At 34.7% G+C, this 13,577-nt stretch overlaps 1 pseudogene; it reads right to left on the bottom strand.

The window, feature by feature from the left end:
* Positions 1-4,700: 4,700 nt before the first annotated feature.
* Positions 4,701-12,869, bottom strand: LOC124371701 (annotated as a pseudogene).
* Between the last annotated feature and the right edge of the window lie 708 nt (positions 12,870-13,577).

Genomic DNA, 13,577 nt, shown 5'->3' with positions numbered 1-13,577 from the left:
TGATCATGAAAATTGATCATGTTATTATGTTTTAATATACCAAACTAATGGAGTGTTTTATACACTTAGGGTAAGTAAAACGTCACACCATAAGCCTTGATGCATTTTAAAGTATAAGTACATGTAAATGTAAATAGTCCCTATCGTATACCTCTGACCCTTTGGGGGAACATGTAACGATCCATCAAACGTAAAATTATAATGATGATTTTTTTGAAAATCATCAGTATAATTGTTTTATTATGTACACAAATCATTAATAGTTTTTTGTATTGACACAGCATTTATATCACATTATATACGTAATAACATTTTGATTGATCAAATTGTAAACGTAAAATTATAACGATGATTTTCTGAAAAATCATGAGTATAATTGTTTTATTATGTACACAAATCATTTATAGTTTTTATATTGAGACAACAATTTTATCACATTATATACGTAAAATCATTTTGGTTTATAAAGTAGTATGCCATAAATATTAATAAAATAAATTTAAAAAAAAAATGTTCGTCTCTCTCTCTGCAATGATTGTTTCACATCGAAGTAGGCCAGCGGTCGACGAAATAATTAACTAAACGTCTACGTTAATTTTAACTACGAGTATCAACACTATTTTATAGCTGTTATGTAGAATAATAATAATAAAGTAAGACTTCTGTTTAGGTTGAAACAGTATAAGTACATGTAAATGTATCTTACTATAAAAAGTACTGAAAGAAGGATGGATAGTCTTTAAATTGATCCTTTAGACATTTAGGCGGACTTCAGTAAGAGCTGTAACAATATAATTCGTAAACAAGATTGTATGACTTACCGAAGACACAAGTTTCTTTTCTTTGAGCATTGATTATGAATAAATGAATAATGAATAAATGATTTATTCCATCAAACAATATCTAGAAATATTACAAGGTTACACGATACTTGGGAATTAACCGACCACCGTTTCAAGTAGTGTGGCCCGTGATAATAGAATGAAAACATTATTAGCTACAGTCCAGAGTTCAAAATTATAAAACACCTGAGCCGGCTCTCTGTGACGTCTGTCAGACACAGCTGACCAACTTAACACTGCACAATACATATTATACAAATGAAAATCATTCACTAAAGCATTTACTGTTTATTTTTATTACACATTTACTAATACTACACAATTTATGAAAAGGAAAAAGATTTTTCTCACTTACCAACTGTACACACAGACCAGGGAGAGACTACAATTAAAAAATAAATAAAATTCTGCTGAGTAAACAACCATATTTTTAATCTGTTCAGTGTTCGTGGTATCCCTGTTTCCTGTGGTAGGACTCCATGTCGTTGTTGGTTCGTCTCCTCTGTTTGTAAACAGAGAAAGACTCAACATCGACACTTGGAGCATTAATTAGGTTGTTGAATAATGTTGTTTGTTTTTTAGAAACAAACCATCTTATAATTTAGAATTATTACTTTATTACAGAATTGTAATGTAATCGTCAAATATTAAAATTACAGGACATCTTAACTGAGACGTTTGTTAATACGCTACTTTTCATTTTAACTTACCAGTAATGCACGCATAGTGCACATACAGTAGTTGAGGAACACCGGGAGATTTTGGAGGACGCCCGCCTACTGGGCGTAGTTCACAATACGGTTATACCCTGCCTCGACCATGTGCGCTGGAAGTAGAGGCAAGTCCTGGCACATTTTGTATACTCTTCTTGCAGCAGGGTTTTGGCGTAGCAGCTGTACGTGACCCAGAGTCTGCGCTTTCTTGTTCATGCTCTGTAAGAACAATCACAATGTCGTACTACTTTTTCATCTGCATCTGGATATCTAATTTATATTTGAATTTATTTCCCCTTATAATACTAAGGTATTAGTAGAGAATACGTCTCGTTTCAATTTTGTTGTTTCAGTTATGACATTGATGACATACATTTATGATGTTATAAACCAATATAATGTTTGTTATTGTTACACTTTCAGTTATTATTAAATTATACATAATAAACAGTTGCACATACATATTGATGTATAAATGTTATAAAATTAAAATCTTACATTTGCCGAGTGAAACCAGCATCCGGCTACTCGGCTTTCTGGCCATGCTCTTCTTAAGGCAATTGTCAATGCCTTTTCGAACTCGCAAATTATTACTGAGGGATACCAGTCAGGCAGAACCTCCTTCAAGAAGGCAAATACTCTACTGATTTCTACACATTATAATCTTTTTTTTTCATTAGGCTACTTTAGGTACAGGTACTTTGGAATTGTAAATGAGTCGTATTAAAATGATGAATGAACCCTGATATATAATACTACGTTCCTAAAATTAAATACAAGATTTTCTTAACTTACATTTTGTTTGCACTTCACACTTATTACGCCTAAAGATTTGTCCCCGCACACAAGCACTGGCACTCCCGAACGTCGCTTTTAGAATCCAGTCCTCGATATGTCCACGTCTCCCGCGTGCTGCCACGGACACGACCTCCTCCTGCCACTGCTCCACTGCAGCTCTGCCACCAGCTTCTTTGTCTTGTCGCAATCTGCCAACGTCCACACCAACAACATCCGCATCGTCGTCGCCTGCGACGTTGTAGACTTCGTTGTAGATGTTGTCCAGCTGGTGACTAGCCGCCTCAAAAAATTCACGAACACTGTACTGCCCGCTATCTAGCCGTGTGGTCAGAGTGTTTATTGTCCTATCGAACAACAAGTTTCTCGGACGAGGTGGTCTTACAGCGTTGAGGCCTCTATGTAACGTCACTGAAGCCTCATGTTCCAGCGCTCTCAGACCATCTGTAAAATTCGATTATTAATACTACCGTTTTAATAAATACTACTTTTACGTATGTAATCTAATATAAATAAATAAACTGTTTTAATTAACACTGTAAAAATCCACACGTTCGGATGGGCAGTGTTCGTGGTATCTCTCAGTTTCCTGTGGTAGGACTCCATGTCGTTGTTGGTCCGTCTCCTCTGTTTGTAAACGGAGAAAGACTCAACACCGACACCTAGAGCATTAATTAGGTTGTCGAATAATATTGTTTGTTTTACAAACCATCTTATAAATTTGAATTATTAATTTATTACAGAATTTTAATGTAATAGTCAAATATTATAATTATAGGACATGAGTCGTTTGTTAATACGATAATTTTCATGTTAACCTACCAGTAATCCGCACATGGTGCACATAGTTGAGGAACGCCGGGAGATTTTGGAGGACGCCCGTCTGCTGGGCGTAGTTCACAATATGGTCATACCCTGCCTCGACCATGTGCGCTGGAAATAGAGGTAAGGCCTGGCACATTTTGTATACTCTTCTGGCAGCAGGGTTTTGGCGTAGCAACTGTACGTGATCCAGAGTCCGCGCTTTCTTGTTCATGCTCTGTAAGAAGCACCACACATACCACCTTGTGACCAATTAAATTTTAACATTTATTATGTATATCATTTTGAAAATGTAATATAATGACGTAATAGTAATAGAATACATTACTTTCGCACATTATAGGTTTGAGGAATAAAAATATGTTTTCAAATATACAAAAAAAGACAGACAAAATTGGCCATAGGCCATACTCACAAATAAATATAAATGTTTTATTGGATATTTCAACCCTTGTAGCAATCCGTGGGATGTAGTTTGATTTGCCGTTTTATGATTGGAGTACGCGGGCCCATTAATTTTGATGTGCGATTCTGATGAAACATCAAAAACATTATTGTTAGTTATTACCTTTTTTTCTTTATTTGGTTTTCGTATTTCCTGATTAATTTTTGTTTCTTCATTTCATCTAGAAATGCTCTTGCCATTTCACTTAAATTTTCGTTAATTGTTGTTCCTTCTGGATTCCGGGAACTATTATTTTCTCTTGGCTTGTTATGAGGATGTTCGGCCTTTATTTTGCTGTCTTTTTAACTATAATATGTCGTTAAGTTGTAAGAGTAAAGAAATTAAATTGTCATGTTATTCCGGTAAACTTCGTAGTCATTCTTCTCACAAAAGCTATCATGCACCCTTTCATTTTGTCGCAACCAAATCCTGAAACTGAGAAGGTGGAGGACATCATTGCCTCCCCATGAGTTGAATTTCTTTACTGTCCACGCGATCATATTACGTTGCTGAACTTGACGACTTTTACCTATATTTGCTATATAAAATTTGGTAACACTAAACCTACTATAGTACCTACAAGGTACAGTAGACTATTTAATAGACTGTGCGGTAAAAATAGACTGGACTATTTAATACAAGTTAAGTAAAAATGGGTCGAAATAAAATAAAATAAGAATTCACTTTAAAGTATAGTAGGCAATTTAATATCATAGTATAACAACGAATAACATAATACAGTATATAAGTAATTTGTTTTCTAATAACTAATACAAATCCATATTTAAGGAAAGTAAATCAGTGTTATAAACAAATAAAGTAAATATTTTCTCACTTGAAATATTAAGCGCTAGAATAAAAAAATAAGATATTAAAACAATATTACTGATAATAATTTGATCAGATAATTATTTTATACTACAGCAAACTAATGGAGTGTTTTATACATTTAGGGTAAGTAAAACGTCACAATAAAAGCCTTGATGCATTGTAAAGTATTAAGTACATGTAAATTTATCTTACTATAAAAACTACTATAAGAAAGTGTAGAAAACAAATAATCACACAAGTTATATTTTGAATATTAATTTAATTTTTTTTCCATGTTACCTTGAAGCTGAATACTTTAAATATGATAAAGACTTGATGTAACTAATTAATTAAAGTCATAACTGGCTTCTGAATACGGAGATTCAGCTGGAGAAGGGCTCGCCGATGGATAGTTCTCTGGAGATGTGGTTGCTGACGTGTGGCCAAAATCTTGATAGTATTGTTATTGTGGTTTGTTGTTGATGTTGCAAGTGGCTGTCCTTTCGAAGAGCGTGCTTTGAATCACTGCTGGTGGTTTGAATTACTGTTATTGGGAGTTTGTGGATGTTGATTTCAATTTTCGTGGAATTGATGAATTTAGGGTGGTTGTGATTGGAATCTGTTATTTACGCTGAATTGGTTGGGATAAAACAATTGGAAATTGCTACATGATTGATACTGTGGAAAGGGATAGTTGTTCGGATAATAGGAGGATTTTTGCTGGGGAAGTAGTTGAGGTTGAGCAGTGTGTTTGCGTTTATTGTTTATTATATTAATTACTTCCAAATCACCCATTTGGAATTCAAGAATTTCACTGTCATCGAACTTGTGCAAATGCGGCACAAATCCTTGAATAAAAGAAATACGAGGACTTTGTTCTTCTAATGCTTTTATCATCTTTAGTTCAACCTCATCAGGCTGACGACGTCTTTTGTTTTCTCGTGGTTTGGACAACGTAGGCTTCTTGGGGAGTAGTTGGGCTTCGGGTAGATTATTTTCAGCTTTGTCTTCATTGTTGTCTGTTCTAACTTCTAAACTTTCTGCAACTTCCCTTGACTGGTATAATTTATTTAAAAATTGCATCTGGTCAGCGTAGATGTATTTCCTAATATTATGGGCAATAGCTCCACTTTTCTTACACTTTGCTAGTTTCTTCTTCGACTTCGAGAATGCGACCCGAAGATTACCCCATCCCTTTATTACTTCTTTTCCTGAGACAATTAAATATAAAAGTTGACCGGGGCATTTGGACAAAAGAAACATCAACCTGGATTTCAAACAACAGGCTGAAATTTGGTGAAGATGGTAGGTATACCATCCCATACAACACACTCAAAGTATAAAAAAGCCACCCAGGACAACGACCGTGATTTAGGATATTATAAAATATCTGTGTGACGAAGCATCTTATTGTAGGAGGAATAGTTTGTTTCGCTTTAAATGTCAGGAAATCCATGTTGAAATGCAAGGCACCAGTCTCACATACTATTAATACTATACTAATTTGGCGTGTCACAAGATTATATCGTCAGACCTTTGAAAGTATGTAAACACTGCGCTTAGGAAAATGTGGCATCTTGGATTTCTTTACAAATATACTCTCTGACAAGAGGACTCTTACGAACAAATCCGTTTTCGTTTGGTTGAAAATCGCCAAATTTCAGATGTTGTTTCATTGTCCAGGTTAATGTCCAAATGCACCGGTATAATAGTTTTTTGTTTTAAAAATATTCATAAATCACCATACTCCTACTAAACTATTTTTCAGGTATCTAGCGAGCGGGTGCACCTTTACCTACCTACATTATTCCTTCAGAGTTGGGATTTCCACTGCAAGGAAAATAATAAATGAAGTATGCCAAGCCATCTGGTTAGTTATGAAGAAAGCGTGGATACCTGAATTTACTAAAGTTTATCTTGAAACCATCGCTCTGGTTTTGAAAAAAATGCCAACCTTCCCCATTGCATAGGTGCTGTTGATGGCAAGCACGTTCGCATAATCTGCCCGATAAGAAGTGGTTCCTCGAGCAAAAAATAATTACTAGATCTGGTAGTTCTATTTGATGGTTTTAGATTGAACATAAATAAACTCTTGTGGATATACACAATTGAGGCATACTTATAAATCTGTGTGAAAGTTAAAATATTGTGTTCTGTAAAAAGGTAGCTCATGCTTTCATTATATTTTACATTGTATATATTTCGCAATGCATGTCTTTGACTCATTACAATAGGTTTTAGAACAGTGGCATAAGCACCTCCCAAAATGCAATATCCTATACCTCATGGTACTCTCAAACCAAGACACATACACCTGCTTCAACTGGTCACCCCTTTTTGTTACATAGTTTACATGTATATCCCACTTCAAATACTCATCAATATATATACCTAAATATTTCACACTTTCAACCATTTCTATACCAAAACATTCACAGCTATATACACGTTGATGGGAGTGACAACGCAATTCAAACATGTCGTGCAAATATTCTTTTCTTCTTTTTTATTATCAAAAAATGCAATACACTTAGACTTATTTACATTTACAAGCAATCTATTACTGATTAACCAATTAGAAATCTTCTGCAAGTCATCATTGATTCTTTGAAATAATGAATGTCTATTAATTTTAAGCCCCACATACAAGAGCAGTGTCGTCTGCGTATGCAAATACAGAAGAATTAAGATCTATATTCAACATATCATTTACACAAATAAGGAATACAACTGGACCCAACACCCCGCCTTGTGTACAGTTGGTCGCTGGCAGCCGAGCAGTGTGGTCGTGCTTTTCTTGTTCTCTGTGTTATCAAGATGAGTGATTGTGCCGTTTAATAAAGATAAATCCTACTATAATTACTATAGTAGTAATTTTAACAAATTATTGTTAGTTATTACCTTTTTTTCTTTATTTGCTTTTCGTATTTCCTGATTAAATTTTGTTTCTTCATTTCATCTAGAAATGCTTTTGCCATTTCACTTAAATTTTTGTTAATTGTTGTTCCCTCTGGATTCCGTATCCATTCCACCATGTCTTCTTCATTTTCAGAATTATATTCAGATGATCATCTGTTATCTTGATTTTAAAAATTATAAAGGAATTTTAATAAATCATATATGTGACATTTTATGCTGGTTGACAGTTAATTCCGTTATTCAGTAAGTAATAAATGCCTACTATACACATTACGCTATTATACTAATATTTAATTCTTTTGGTAAGTTTAGTTTTGAATATTTATGATATTTAAGTCAAGGTGGTAAGCAAATGCCAGTAATACTATTCTTCTAGTATCAAACAAATTTAAAAAAAAATATTTCATTATGCCAATCGTAAACTCCTAAAACTCCACTGAGCTTTCTTCTGGGCCCCACCATCCATATTGCGTGTCTCCCAGCATCGACTCAGCAGACGAGACTTAACCGGACCCTCTCTTAACCTTCTTACAAATCTTAACTATACTACTACTCCGTCTCTAGGAGACTCTGGCTGGCATTTTATAGACACCTATTAGAACCGCCTAGTCTCTGTGCAGATCATATAAACCCAATTATCCAAACTGGCTATAACCCAAACACACTTCTTGGCTGGTTATACTTATCGACGATAAAGATGATTCGAATTTTCCTCTCCCAACTCAATTGCGAATTTATAGGATATTAGAAAATTAACTTTTTCTCATTTACTCGGGGATCTTAGCATATTAAATTGTTAAACACAGTTTACTTAATTAATTATGTTCACAAATCAAATTAGAGCAATCTATATAATATACAAGGATTCGTTTTCATCCTGAATCTATGTTGTAAAACAAACGGTATGCTGCAACATTGCGCAGAAGTCTACTACGCACTTATACCTCATTCATTGTTTAGTGTCTGACGCCATTACGAGTTCATCTAATAGTATGTAAACATGGCTACTACAATTAGTTCTATTGTTAGATATTTTTATTTGACAGGGGGCGACATTGGTTTAGTAAGACATCCAGCAAGATAAAAAGTTGCAGCAACGATGGACGCACACAAATACACCACCAACAAACCACCCTACCCCCCCAAGTAAAATTCCTTCAAAAACAAAAAAAAAGGATTGCCTACAGTGCTTTGGGATCAGAAAGGTGTTTTGCTTGTGGATCATAATAAATGCAGAAGGCTACTGTGAAACACGGTTGCTGACCCCCATTCAGAACAAAAGAAGAAGAATGTACTCGCTTCTGGAATTGTCTTTATCCATGACAATAACCATCCTTACATGACAATGAACATCCACACATGAAAATGAACATCCACACATGAAAATGACCTTCCTCACATGACAATGACCGTCCTCACATCACAATGGCCGTCCTCAAAGTACAATAACCATCCTTACATGACAATGACCTTCCTCACATGACAATGACTGTCCTCACATCACAAAGGCCGTCCTCAAAGTACAATAACCTTCCTCATGTGACAATGAACATCCCTACAGTACCGCTCTAACGAAAACGGTTTCTTCATAGATTTGAATGGGAAATTTTTTACTATCAATTTTATACTTTTGACCTAGTAATAATTGTCTTGCACTTGTTTCCTTAATTGAAGAAGTGGCTAGGAAGGCAGAAGATGCTTTCTGAAATGCTTGAAATCCCATCTCATGTCGCTGGTGGCAACGTTGTATGAAAATTGCATCGGAAAGCTTACACCCCGGTATGACAAACACCTCAATTTAAATGGCGATTATGTTGAAACGTAACTATAAATGTAACTTTTGATAGTTATTTGTTTTATAAAATACATTGGATGTTGAAAATAGCACGGGGAAATAGGCAGTTTTCTCGCTTCCATGCTATTTAAATGGGAAAACATACACATAGTTAGGTACACTTATCTCCTTAACCACTAATCTTACAAACCTGAAACTTTAGCACTGGTATAAGTGAGGTATATGAAGTATCTTATACCTATTTATAATAGGTTTTACTCATAAACATGTTTTTTTTTCTAGTAATTAATATTTTAAACTTAAAAAAAAATTTAGTTAACAATTTTTTGTTAATAATTTGCTTAGATACAAGCAAACAATTAGGTATACCATTGAAACAATGTATTAGTTGATATGCATAAACAATTTCAGGCTTCTATTTACTTTGGTTCTTGAGAAAAGTGTACTATAAAAAGTGTGTATAAATAAACAAGGTTTCGGAAAATCGCATTTGAAGATAAAAGTATGGTTTAATTGCTCACATTTCTAAAAGGCACCATCAGAATAGTCCTTTTTCCCCATCTTCTTGCTCCTCCTTATCCTTCCTCCGTAGCCTTCTTTTGATTCTTGTCTTTTTATTCTGGTCCCTTGTCTCCATGTCGGCTTTAATAATTCTGCACCGATCAATCGTTTGAAGACCTGTGGCAGTGTAAACGACCCGGTTTCATTCCTAGTCTTTGAAGCACATTCACTTTTGCCACTGAACCTTCATTGTAGCACAGCACTGCATCTGTTGCACCTAGTTGGAGGGTTGGTAGGCTGACAAATTCAGTCTTTGGCAATCTTTTCCATATGCAGCTGTTCACACTTTCGTTGGGCTTTTGTGTCTTTCTGTGTAGGCAGCGCTTGAGGAGTTCAGGTTTTGACACATCTTCATAAATTGGTTTTATAAGAAACATTACAGCTTCAGGCAAGGAGTGTTTATGAGTAAATGGGGTGTTGTGAACTTGGCTTTTTGAAACTTACACCATGTGTCTTCATCGGAAGGACAACGGTCGTGTTGTGGGTTCGTGTCAGTAGATAGCCTATGGTAGAAGGTTTGCAAGTTGTCGATTTCAAACATCGGTTAGCCTACCCTTGCCGCCCAAAAACTTTGCCATCACTGAGTCGTTTTCCTTTCATTGTAGACTTTAAGGGGACCTTGTAGTCCCTATACTGCGCATGTTAAAAATGTAATGTTTAGGTACCCTTAGAACAAGAACTACTTGGTGTACACATGTAAAACTTTGTACATTGCTTATTTGTATCTTTCTGAATAATGTTTACTTATCCATAAGTAAATATAACGTTAAAACAAAAAAATTACTTAATAATAAAAAAAACGCTAAAATTTTCAATTTTTTGCTTATAAATATTTATTTTTAATTTTTTTCTGACAGTTTTAACAATTTAATTATAGTTAACATTGTAGGACACACAGATGTAAATAACATAAAAAAAATTCAGGCTGATAACTAAAGAGGTTCATGAAAAAAGTGTACCTGAGTGTCAGGAAAAGTGATTTTCCGGTAGGTGCCAAAAACTGCAAACTTGTCCTTTTGTCACACTAAAAGAGTCCAGCACCATACACAACAGTTTTTTCTTCTTGCATATCTTCCCTTTTTCTTTTGGCATTTCGTTTTAGTTTTCTTTTATTTTTAAAGCATTCTAAGGCTGCTTTGTTGGCATTTAAAACCCTATTTTGATCAATTTGTTTTAGGCCGACTACACAATTTTCTCCAGCATTACCACATACTTTCTGAATAACTTGCACCTTACCCAGAGCACCACAGTTACATGCAATTATGGCATCTAACACTCCAACTTTTAATGTTTTTATTCAAACAAAGTTGTTTTTTGGGAATTCTCGTCCAGATGACGTTATTTAATGACTCATTTGGATTTTGTGTGCGGCCATAAAGACATTTTTTAAGTAAATTTGTATTTGAAAGGTCCTTAAAAATATGTTTTATTTCCAGCATAATAGGCTCAGGCACTGCATTTTTATGGGTATATTCGTCATCTGAAAACAGGCACTTTTGGTATTTGCACCATGACGATTCACCCTTTGGGCAAAGTTCGTGCTTGGGAGAGTTGTCGGTTGAAAGCAGATGAAAATATATCGCCCACACCGCCTTTCTCATTTTATCAACATTTTCAAGGTTGTCTCGGATTGCTTTACCATAATATGTTTGAATACTGTCAATAATTGCATCAGTAAGCCTACCACGTCCTGAAATAGGTTTCCCATCATTTAACTTTTGGCCTCGTAGTTTTCAATCTACGTAAACGACTACCCATCCTTTTTGGACGTGTCCTTATACACTCCAACTTACTTATTTGGATACTATCACCATATGGTTTGGCCTGCTCAACAGATGAAAAAGCAGTGCTGTCACCACTACCTAGATATATATATATATATATATATATATATATATATATATATATATATATATATACTAATCACTGTGTTAAATAGAAGAAAACAAAAACAAAATAACTATTTTTCACTTCTATATTTCGGGGGATTTAATACCCCCGTCTTCAGGAAGTTTTAAATAAAAATGAATACAGAACTATAACATGTAAACAAAAACTAATAAAACATAAATGTAAACACAGTGCATAACATTTGATAAAGTCCAGCTGACGTGAAATTTTTCTAATTCAATCTTGTTGGAACAGTTGATTTTTATAAAGGGTGGAATGCAACTTGTAATTTATGGCGAATTTTGAATGTTTTAAAATTATTTAAAAAGTTATCTTAAATTTAGACCAAATGGATTTTTTGTCTTCAACATAATTTGATGAGCCTGCTCCATGTGCTTTAATTTTAATCTGTTGTAGTTTTCATCAGGGCATTGTGGTAGTTGGTGTATTCCTTTTAATTTAAAACACTCTTCAATTTTGTCTTGTTTGTGTTCTAGACAATGTCTTGCCAATGGTTTATCTTCATCTTTATGGAATATGTCAAACCTATGCCCTGTCATACGGATTCTCAAATGGTTCGATGTTTGGCCAATATATTGTTTGGAGCAAAACTTACAATTAATTTGGTATATTACATTTTTTGAATTACAGTCAATTTTGCCAATTATAGGATAGGTCATTCCGGTACTGCTGCTATTGAATTCTCTTGAAGAAGTCATAATTTTACATGTTCCACATCGTGATTTTTTTACATGGATCACATCCATTTTTTGTATATATATATATATTGTTCTGACACGATGGCTAAGTGAGATTTGAGAGGTAAGGAAAATCTAGGTCGGTATGGCATTCTTTAAATATTTTTTTAAGTGTAAATACACATTAGATATCAAAATGTTATATATCAAAATGCTCGGAAAAATATGTAGAATCTAAAAAAATATAAAACTAAAATTTAATTTTTTTTAATTTTTTGACTACAAGGTTCCCTTAACCTTTGAAGTCTTGAGCCAAGGCGCTTTTGGATATGGCCTACACACTCCAGTTTGACAATATCCACACCTTCTCCATAAGGCTTAGATTCTAAAACAGACTGAAAGCCTTTAAAGTCCCCATCCCCTAAATATTTAGTATACTGCACTCGAAGCTTCTCTTCTGACCGACTGCAAACGATGTTGGCCCCGACCACCTCCATGCCTGCACTCGACCCGGAGTAATTTGCCTTGCAAACTTTCTTGTGCTCTCCCAGCTCTTTTTCATCATTTTTGTATAAATCTCTGGCACAGTTTGTACAAAATTTAGACATACATTCAAAGTCTAATACCTTACCGGTATCAAACGACGTAACCGTAATAATTCCATTCAAGGATTTGTAGCCGCGCTTTTGCCACGTGCCATCAAAAGCCGCAGCTATGTCAGAACTTCCATTATTCTCTTCTGCAGCCTCTGTAGCAGCATTTCTGAGAGAAGTATCACATACTTCTGTAACCCTAGGCAATATGGTCTTGTATAGTGCCTACATCCTGGAGTTTGGCGGAGCTAGATTCATGACCGCAGAAAACATTTTACCAGTCTCAAGCTCTTTGCCGATTGATCTTAGGGCATAAACATACCTAATATTTAGTTCATGCTTATTATGGATTGTCTTTGTGTTCATGAATGTACTACTAAACTTACAAATATTACAGTCCAACACTAATTTATGGGCTATGCCATTAGTGTAACTAGAATCAATCTGAACGCTAAGACAGTTTGATATACTACAACTAATACACTTAGTAAAACTGTTTATAGCCTGAGATAACAGTTGAAGGTTAATGATTACATTTATGTCATCATCTTCATACTCATAATCCTTGGGTAGTTTTGAGCCAGACAGTTTTCTAGAACTAGAGGAAGTTACCTTAGGCTGAGTTTCTGGAGTCTGGCCTAGGCTAGGTTTTGTAACCTGATTACCCTGGTACCTCTTACGGTTAAATTTTTTG

This window comes from Homalodisca vitripennis, unplaced genomic scaffold, assembly GCF_021130785.1.
Source record: "Homalodisca vitripennis isolate AUS2020 unplaced genomic scaffold, UT_GWSS_2.1 ScUCBcl_1870;HRSCAF=6027, whole genome shotgun sequence".
Classification (NCBI taxonomy): Eukaryota; Metazoa; Arthropoda; class Insecta; order Hemiptera; family Cicadellidae; genus Homalodisca; species Homalodisca vitripennis.
Note: the sequence above shows the minus strand (reverse complement) of the source record. Positions and strands in the feature narration are given on the sequence as shown.